This window comes from Austrofundulus limnaeus, unplaced genomic scaffold (genome assembly GCF_001266775.1).
Source record: "Austrofundulus limnaeus strain Quisiro unplaced genomic scaffold, Austrofundulus_limnaeus-1.0 Scaffold371, whole genome shotgun sequence".
Taxonomy (NCBI): domain Eukaryota; kingdom Metazoa; phylum Chordata; class Actinopteri; order Cyprinodontiformes; family Rivulidae; genus Austrofundulus; species Austrofundulus limnaeus.
In genome coordinates this window covers 196,685-207,347 of record NW_013952773.1, presented here as the reverse complement: position 1 = coordinate 207,347, position 10,663 = coordinate 196,685, and the positions used below count along the sequence as shown (strand labels likewise).

Sequence of the window (10,663 nt, the reverse complement as noted above, 5' to 3'; positions counted from 1 at the left end):
ATGTGTGTGTGTGTTTGTGTGTGAGAGAGAGAGAGAGAGAGAGAGAGAGAGAGAGAGAGAGAGAGAGAGAGAGAGACCAGCTGCCACAGTCTGTTATCTGGTGTGGAGATTTCCGGATGACAGATCTTCAGCCCACTTGGAGACATGAATGCTGTGATCTTGGGGTTGAGGTCCTCCCATCCCCTCTTCTTGTGGAGGAAGAGGAGAGAAGATTGCAGACACAGTTCTAGGGAACCCGCTTGGCCTTCAGGTCTGCTCCAACCTTTCCATCCTCTCGTTCAGCACGTCGTCACCGTCACGATCGGAGAAGGGCAGCAGTTTCTCCTGAGCTGACATGGGATCGCTCAACCAAGCCAATGGGGTCCCGGACACCTCTGCCTCCATTGCTGCCGCCGAGGGGGTCCCAGAGACCTCCAACCTCCTGTGCTCCAGAGAGGGTCGACGCCTATTCCTCCTGTGTCCCAAAGAGGGTCGATGCCTCCTCCTCCTGTATCCCAGAGAGGGTCGACGCCTATGCTCCCTATGTGGGTGCCCTTAGCGGGAGGGAAGTGGTGGTCACCACCTCTGCTGCACTTTTGGCGGTGGTCACCATGTGCGGTGCAGCCTCGATGGAGGTCCTTCTGCCTGCTGCTGCATAGCCACCTTCCTCTGCTGCAGCTGGGCCTGCTGCAGGCCCTGAGGTGGTCCACAACCCTGCTGCAGCTGAGACCTCCACGCCACCTGCTGCAGCTACATCATCTTCTGGTCCTGCAGTGTCTCCAGAGGCAGCCCCTTCAGAGTCTCCAGAGCCAGCACCTCCGGAGCACCTCCAGAGCTGTGGCCCAGCTCACGGTCGCCCTCTGGAGCTTCCTTTTCATCGTTGTGGGGCCCCAGGGCGCCCATCTGAACTTTCTGAACCCTCCAGATATGCCTAGGACCATCCAATGACTATTTTGTTGTTTTCCCAGGACTTTATTCCTGTTGGATTTTGGTTTAGTTTTCTGTTTTTATGTTCCCTTCGTTGTCTTTTGTTTTCTGTCCCTCCGTCCTGTATTGTTGTTTGTGCCCCCTCCACCCTCCCGTGTTTTGGTGATCGTCGGGAGATGATCTTTGGAGAGGGGGTACTGTAAGGATCTGTGTCGTGTGTGTGTGTGCTTTTTGTTGTCTTGTGCCTCGCTCTAGTGTTCCTTTCATGCCATGTCAACTCAGTCCTCAGATTATTCAGTCTCTTCCAGTCAGTTCTTTCACAACTGTTGTCACTCTTTAATCACCCAGCTGTTTCCAACTGCCACTCATCCCTGTTTGTATAAATACTGGTCTTAGTTCCACATTACTTTGCTGGTTCATTGTATGGATTACACCATAAATCTTGGTCTCCTGTTCCCTGTGTCATTCTGAGTTTATGTAAGTCTTCGCTGCCATGTCAGCTTTTGTTTTTGTTTAATAAATAGTTTTATTTGAGTTCTTGTCTGCCTGCACCTGGGTTCATTCACCACCAGACCTTGACAATGGGGTGCTGAAAAGCTCCTTCACTTACTCTCACCTGTGAAATGACCACATCAACAGATAAAGGCACAACAACAACAACAACAACAACAACAACAACAACAACGTCCTCACTCTCACACATGGATACACATCACTTGCCACTTTTTATCTTTCCAGACTTTTTAAATTACGCTTGTGCTGTGATGAAGAGACTGAGGTGTGGCCATTTTAGTTAAACCTTGAAAATGATCATTTGTGGAGTCTTGTGAAATCTCACAAGATGTGACAGAAAGTGTGCTGAAAATGAATGTCAGCTATGGCTGCACCAAATCTTAACTTAGTACATGTCAGCTTGTCTAAGTTACAGACATATTTGTGTTTTTCAAGGACATTTTGCCATAACAAAGTTTACAATGGGCTGACTCTAAAATGTAAACAGCCGATGGTGTATTTCTAATGATGAGCTTCTGAGAGTGTCGTAGAAATCCATCCATGCAATCTATTCAGTAGTTCATTACATATTTTGCTAACAGACAGTATGTTAGTAAATAGAAATGTTTTATAAGTAGATCTCACACGGTCACTCAGCGTTCATAGTGTGTTGGGAATATTACTCTTAGCTACCAACACACCACATTTTAGCACAATATCTGTAAAACTGACTAAAAGTCATCTTTAGTTTTAATAAAGTTGCTCAGCTGTGGCAAAAAAAATTAATGGGATTGGCTTAAAAAGTTTAATTGTTGTAGATGCTCATCCAAATATTATTTTTTCAGTGTTTCAATAAAATCTATTTGTTCATGAAATATTTTGCTAACACTGTGGACAAATGAATGCAGACAGGCACATTGTTTTTCATCTTTTGTGACAGGCATAATAAGACCAGCACACCTGGCTCATATTTGATGACAGTTCATATTTTAACAAGTTCAGGGGAGCAGCACTGAGTCTAATGTCTAGCTTTGATTCAAAAGACCACCTCTCATATCCAGCTCTAAATGCTTTTGGAATGTGTTGTCAGTTTTCTGTGAAATCCCCCTGTTTCTGTTTCTCACATTTCACATTTGATTTGCAAACACCAATAACTGAAGTCAGATCATCACAGGCATCAGTCGGACCAATAAACCTGTCAGTTTCTCTTAATGACAACCAAAAGCAGCCAGAATAACAAACAACTAACAGTTATCTCTCAGAAAGGTCTTAGAAAGAATGTGAATTCTCTGCTTCACATCGTAGCGCCGCTCCCCTGAGAGTGTCTTAATCCTCTACTGCAGAGCAGCTCACAGATCCGACGGGGGGATCATCTGGAGGAGACGGAACATGTTGCTTCGAGGCGCTTGGGGATGATACATTGTGTTTGGCCTCTAATTAAAAAATCAGATGCCAGCCAGCAAATGTTGTCCACCCACAGTCAAGCATATTTGATTTATTTCCACACAGCAGCCCAAAGAAATCACATAATCTGGTGTGGGAGGACTTTATAAGCGTCCAGGGAAAATGCCAGTCTCACCCTGCCTCATGCCTCAACACTTTCCTTATTTTTTTATAACAAAATATTGAAATAACGCACAACACCAAATGCACCTTTCATAAATGTAGAATAGTGTTTATGCCATCCTCATCAGCCTAACTGTAGTTTAGTTCTAGTACACCTGCTGCAGTCTAACTGAGCACTGAAGCGGTGGAGCTAGCATGACTAAATACTGATGTGTGAGAATAAACACTGATGAGCTCCTTGTTAGTAAAGTGGTGAGTAATTCTACCTGTGTGGAAAAACTGTTCTCTCCTGTGTGGAAAAACAGAGTTTGATTGCCTGATTGGGAGTGAAATTATTGTTAATCTATCCGATGATTGTTTTGGTACATGAGCTAGTTTGCTAACAGATGTAGTTAATTCCCAAAAGTTATTGGCAATTAACCAAGGTTTAAAATGTCAACTTTCCTGCCAACTGTTCATTTTTATGTTGTAGTTCAGCATCTGACCACTAGTTGGCAGCAGTGAGTCAGCCATTTGGCTCCCCCACTCCTAAGGAGCCAGAGAGTAACGGTAGCATTAGCATTGTGAGTAAACATTAACGTCATGCACCGATAGCTAAATTAGAGCAGAAAAGACAGACAAAGACTGCCTTCTAACCTGAGGTAAGGCTATGAACGGTTATTTATTAGTCAGAATATCTGTTTTTTTAAGCCAACTGAAGTGTCTCGTGCGCTCTTTTTCCAACTATAGCCAGCCTTCACGTTACGGAAGGCAGGCAGGCAGGCATGTGTCTAGTGCCTCGAGCTCGGCGCTTCCCCCAAGATGCCCCGTGACAAAAAACTCTTGTCTGCTGCTCTCAATGGGCCGCATGCAAGAACATGTTTGTATTCTTCTCCTAAATTTCTCTTACTTTTGTTCGTACGAAAGGTTTGTAAGAACATGCCACGTCAGATTCAACAAACTCCTCTATCTTCAGGAAAACTGTGTAAATGAGCTGCGTAAACATGATGAATTACACCTGTTCATATCCAGGTGCTCGTGTACGAGGAGAGGAGATTAGCATAATTACCACCCCAAAAGCACCATATAAGGATATGTTTCCTGCCTCAGATACCAGGAAATGTCCATTCATGAAAATGACAGCAAAAAAGTAAAAAAGAAGAACTTTACGAGTTTGGAGATTGAAGTCCTGCTCTTCGAGATCAAGAAAAGAAAATCTGTTCTTTTTAGCAGTGTCAGTCGTGGAATTAAAGGACCAGCTAAAGCCAAAGAATGGAATGAAATAACTACTGCTGTTAATGTCGTGTCTCCTGTGAGTCATATACCATCACAGAAATAAAAATCTAAATCATAATAATCTCTCTCTAGTCCTGCTCCGGTTTTTCTTTGGTCAAATATTTTTAATTTAAGTGTAAACAACTGTTTATTCAGAAGAACAGCAGTCGTGCACAGCTACTCCCACCCTACACACACACCACCACCACCACCACCACCCCCCGCCTGGCTGTCTCCCCTCTCCCAACCGTCGCAAGTGTCAGATGCGTTTCTGAAAAGATGCATTTTAAAATGTCTCCAAACTTCAATTAATGCATAATTTAAGTTGGTTTGGTAATATTACCAAACCAACCAAACCAATATTGTGGTGCTATACAACAGCATTAAAAGCCAATTTAATTTAATCTAACCAATTTATGTCGTTAGTTACATTTAAAATCTAATTCCAGTTCAAACAGAATAACCTATTGTCAACATAATTATGGAGTGTGATTTATTTTCAACTCGAAATATCTTCAAACTAATGCAATAAAAAGTTATTAGTGAGGAAAAATCCATCTGGATAACAGCAGACTGGGCGGTATGACCTCAAATTCATATCACGGTATAAACTGAATCCCTTCACGGTAACGGTATTTATCGAAAATTATAAAAAGTAAAGATAATGTCATTTTTAAATTTTTTTGCAGAAAACTTAATCTTAATCAAACCCAGCATTTTTGCTTTAATATCTGCCTGCCAAACAATGAGCTTCTGCTTGCTGAACTTATCAGCTGCTGCTCTGCTCCGCGCTCATCTTCATCATCTTCATCAGAGCAGAAGCTGACTTTACATTAGCAAGATGGATTTATGATTGAACGGACATCCACATCTTTTTTTATCATCTCTGTGGGTAATGATACATAAAAAACATTTTTTTTCTCAGACAATTGGGCGTGAAAAACTACGGTTGTTAAATCTTCTCTCTGCGCGACTTGCAGCGGGAGGGAGGGAGAGATTATGATCCCGCGACAGACTTTTCTACAGGGGAAAATTTTGAGGATTTATTCTCTCTATATGTGTTTTAAAATGTTGTATTTCTTCACTATATTTCGAACTCCTCCTGCTCAGTGGTCTCTGCACTCGCAGCCATGCTGACACAGGTGTGATGACGTAATGACAATAGGACGGTAGAGGGTAAATTTCTACCGTTGGGCAACTTCATACCGTTTCTACCGTCTACCGCAAATACCGCACAGCCCTACAGCAGACTGACTGCTCGTAAAATATACGACAGGTCTGGACCACTCGTGAATTTTGTTCGTATCTGAAAACAATCTTAGAATATGAGAAAATTGGTTGAATGCCACAAATTCTCCTAAATCGCTCGTACGCACAACTTAAGAACAAATTTGTTTGTATGATCGGTTCTTGCATGAGGCCCAATGTCCGGCTGATCGTGTCCAAGTCCTTGTACTTGAAGTTTATCCTGCTGTGTTTGCTTCAAAAACGGTTTTGTTTTGAGAGATTTAGCTGTGTTGTTTAGCTTCTCCATTTCAGGACCTGCTCTGCTCTACTGTATGTGGCTTCGACCCACCGGTATGTAAATCAGGTTCTGGATGCGGGTCAGCTGGTCCCAGAAACTCTGTGCAGCAGCTTCATATCATCCATTTACCAAAGTTTATGACAACATATAGGCTGTTGTTAAGTGTTGGATGACCATATTGTCAAAGTAAATTAATTGTAAAATCTAAAAGCTGCCACAAATATATTTTCAAACTATTTATTGGCAAATTTAGTCTAATAATTGAAAACATGGATGAAATAAGAAATACGAAACAAATAAAATACATACAAAACATACTGAGTTTTTTATTTAATAGAATTTTTGGACAAAAGAATTGCAATATATCACAATATATTGCCTTGCTTACAGTATTGCAAAATATCGTGATAGTATCTTGACCCCTTTGTCATGATATGTTTCATATCACCAAATACTTGCCAATACACAGCCCTAGTATCTGTGTTAGTCGGCTGTGGCAGCCATCTTGAATTGGATTGACTCCAAAAACTAATCAATCTTAGATGAATTATTACTTCCTGAGAGGTTCAATAAAATCTGTGCAATGGTTTGTGAGATGTGGTGCTAATGCTACAGACAATTGATTACACAGACAGAGACAAAGAGATGAATTTATGTCGTCACCCATTTACCAGCACACAATAATGAGCTTTTGAATCCTTTTGTAAACACTGCTGCTCTGACAAGAATGATTGGGAAAAGCCTCACTGTCACATGGAGGCATAGTCTAATAAAATAAGCACGTATAGCCTGCCAGCTCTGCTCTTCCACTGGTTTCCTCTTTCCTCACTGCTTCCCCCCACTGCCCTGCTGAACCAAGGGGAGCAGACAGGAGTCGTACATAACAGAGAGAGCCTCTCAGTTAGATAGCTGCACTATTTCTTTATTCTGACACTTACACACACTTACACACAGAAACCCTTAAATACACCCAATGCTCCTAGAAATGACACTCTGTACTGCTGGTGGTCTAAATTATGCATTTATCGTTCAGCGCTGTCTCTGAATTAGTGCAACAAACTAATAAAGCCTAAAGACAAAAACACCACACGCCTGTTTTAGGCAAAAATTGGATTCAAACTGATTACCTGAAGCCCGTCTCTACGTCTGCATATCCTAGAAGGTTGATCACATTTATAAAAGCACCTTAAATGGTTTATTGTTTGTGCCACTGTTGGAAAAAAAATATTTGATTCACCCATTTTAAGTGTTTGAATAAGACTGAGGCTGCAACACAATGTGACAGCTTTGACAGAGAAGCAATTTTATTTCTTTATTTCAGAAGCAGACTGAAGTCCAAACACAGCACAGATATACTCTGTGCCTTTTTAGTGGTCAGTTAACCAAAAATGGCTGCTTTTCTTCAAACAAACAGCCACAAACCATCGCTTATAAAATGCAACGCCGCTCCTTTCTCCTGTCGCACTCACCAGGACTCACAAGCCGCAATGTCAAACAGTGCGAGAAAGTGAGACCTGATTTGGTTTGAGTGGCGCAGACTGAAATTTTCTTCACCTTGTGAAAAACAACATGACGTGTTTGGTCTCTGCCAGCATGAGGCAGATTTCTCTTTTCTTCCCCCCTCTTCCACCCTCCCTTCATTTTTTACTTTCCCACAATTGGAACATTTCTATGGCAACCACTCGCCGTGGAACAATTCCTCTCCATATGCATGTGTGACTGACGCGCTGATGATGTCACAGGCAGCCCCGAAGCGCCAGCCGACAATCACAACAGATGCAAGCTAAGTGAAAGGCTTTACTAACATCAGAGGCTTCGGGCGTTTAAAGCAAATGATTGTTTGTACAAATATTTTGCAAAAGCAAATGTCATTTTAGGATTGTGAGGAAGATAACACATTAAAGAGGACTTCCTATGTGCAGAATGTAGCGAGCTCAGCAATAACTCATCCCGAGGTGGTTAGTATTCAATAGCAAACTCTCTCCCTCACGAAGGAGGGAGAGTCTGACTGGATTTCATAATGGATCACTTAGACGCTGCTAATCGTCTCCTGGCTGGCTCACTGCGCCACAGCAGACACACACCCAGATGGTGTGTGGTGATGGAAAAGAAGGAAAAGTTGAGGTGGATTCATCACTGCAGTCATCAGCTTCTCTGAGCCAATTAGAAGCATTTGTCTAACTTCAGTTTCGCACCATTAAACCTAAGTAAAACTTTTTTGTGGTGCAATAAAGACGTTTTTTAATTTAAAAAATCTGAATGAAATGCCTCCCTGCTGAACAACAAAATTACAAACTGTTTTTGTAGAGTCACACATTAGTTTCCATTCTCAGGGAGAAACACCATGACAGGGATGTATAAAATAATAACAATGCTAAGTCAATGTTCAAACACAAACTTCATTTTAAATCATGTACTAACATTTGTCTTCAAACCAAACAATCAGAACCAGGAACATGTTGAGGATTAATACACCCCAAACACATGCACAAAGAATTTAGGACTACTTCAGGTCAGCCAATCATGGCTCTTGATTGGCCCAGTGAAAGAAAAATTAAGTTTGACTTAGCTTAACCCAACTGACAAGTAGTTTTTTTTGTAAACCATTAAACATTGAAAGGTTAAATTAATTTTGATTGAGTTCAAATTTACATCATAAAAATACATTACATCCAGGTTGTGTTTGGTCCATCTGACGTGTAAATTAGGACTTGTTAGTTTGTCTGGTGTCATCCAAATTTACCCAAAGACTTTTAATTTTTGTCTCACTGATATCATCAAAATAAGTCAAAAGATATTCAACTTAGGGCTCTTTTAACCTGTCTGGTGTCATCCTAATCAGACCTAATATAGACATTTAAATCGGTTAAAAATATGCTTATCTAATGGAATCAAAATGACCCCAAACAAGAGATTGTTGTTTGGTTGAAAGGTAAAGTAGGAATGAGATTTAAAAACTACATGATTTGCTCTTTTTCACATGTGCAATGATAGAGCTTGAAACAACTAAAAGAGTGACACCAGGATTGTCTAGATGGTGATGAAATAAAAAATGTTTTGCTAATTTTAATTACGAAAAATGGCCCTATTTAAAAACTTCAATTCTATTTATCAACTTGCAACTACCGACAAAAGAAAATAACTTTCTTTATTTCTTGAGGTAATTGGATTAAAATTTTCAGCAGAATTAGGAAATAGCCTGTTTGTAACACTGGCTGTCTATATTACTAACAGCCAGCTAAAAACATCAGCGGGAAATATGGTTTGGGGACTGATGAAAAACTTAATACATAATTAGTGGTGGAGTCTGATGCATACTACACACGCTGGAAAACAAACAACGGCAGAGCGCTCATGTCAGCCATGACACAGGGAGCGTCACATTGCATGGCAAACTCACTCTTTCTGTCTTTTTAACAAAAAATGTGCCGGTAGACAGGGAGACACTGCAAAAGCAACAAATTTAAACATTTAAAAATGATCAGCACAGTGACTACAGTTCCCTTTGTGTTGTATTTTCCCCCAAGAAAACGTGACATCACCGCAATTTCATTTAAACTCCCGAATTAAACATTAATTGCTAATTACGTAGGATGGCATGTACATAACTAGAAAGCAACTGGTTAGCATTAATGAAAAACGAAACAACCCCAGGCAGAAACATATATTACAGACTTGGATGGCTTGATTAAAAAGATAATTATTAAACTTGGGAGGTTGAGAAAATAATTTTCCACTTCATGTGTTGAACTACGTAGAGTGCATCTTTGATTAGGCATATAGCTGCTCAGCTAGGTCTAAAGGCACCAAATCACCTGAGGCCCAAAGGTCTCACACAGAAACATCAGACACAGGGAGCTCACTGAGTCACGTACATTACTAATAATTTAAACTTGAGACACAAAAGAAGGATTTCTTTAACATGAGTTCATTACATAAAATTTAAATGTTAATTATCTAATAATAACTATTCCAATGATGTTGTTCAGTATAGAATAATTGCTATGATCATAAGTTTGTTTTTCTGAATCCAACAACAGGTTCTTTATTGGTTTACACCTTTCAGTAGATTATGCATTTTTCATTTATTTCTTTACAATAAATGTTTCTGATGGCTCCTGAGATTCCTGTACCAACAGGTGTATTTGTTTCAGAAAAACTTTTTTGTATTTGAAGTTTTCCGCCTGTTATATTCACTGTTGTGGTAATGAAACTTGGATGTTTCTGCTTTGCGCTGGTTTATTTCCATTACATGTCAAGTCATTTTTGAAAAAGACACCAATTATTGCCATTTGTTCATGCCCAACTGCTACAAGTCAAAAAGTTTTTTTAGCAATCATCAACTGGTGGTCCACAGGCCTATTAATTTTTTTTTTTACGTAACAAATGCAAAGTCATAATTTAGCTTGCTCTCATAATGGGATCGGTCTTGACCTGGCACTGGTTCTGATTAACAAGAAAACCTGCAGCTGAGCTCAAAAGGACCTTTAGCTCAGGTGGGTCTGAAAAGCGCCGACATATAAAGACTTTTTGGTCAATGCTAAATAAATCTACTCTTTAAGATGTTTATGACACGGGTTACAGGGGTCAGGTGTGTTCATTTATGAAACAATAGACTACCCTCTCTGTTTGTATGTGGTGTAGCTAAACTTAACATTTGTAACATCTACACATTTACAGTTTATGTTGACGACAATAAAGTTACACCCAAAACTTCTAAACTGAACAAAAATGAAAGAGAGAAACATTGTTTAGCATTTTTGACAAATTACACAACATGAGAAAAGCCATGTGTGTACTGTATGGCAGCAACAATTTAAAGGAATAAAACAGACAACGTTCCATTCCTGCAGCTGTGTTCAGTCAGCTAAGTCTGTTCTAGAAAATGAACAAGGTGCCGGTGAACCTACAGCCTACAAT

At 40.3% G+C, this 10,663-nt stretch overlaps 1 protein-coding gene across 3 annotated transcripts in view; it reads right to left on the bottom strand.

Annotated features, from left to right (window-relative positions):
• fam131ab (family with sequence similarity 131 member Ab) overlaps window positions 1-10,663 on the bottom strand; it is a 34,592-nt gene that overhangs the window by 17,290 nt on the left and 6,639 nt on the right. The gene's annotated exons all lie outside the window — the stretch shown is intronic.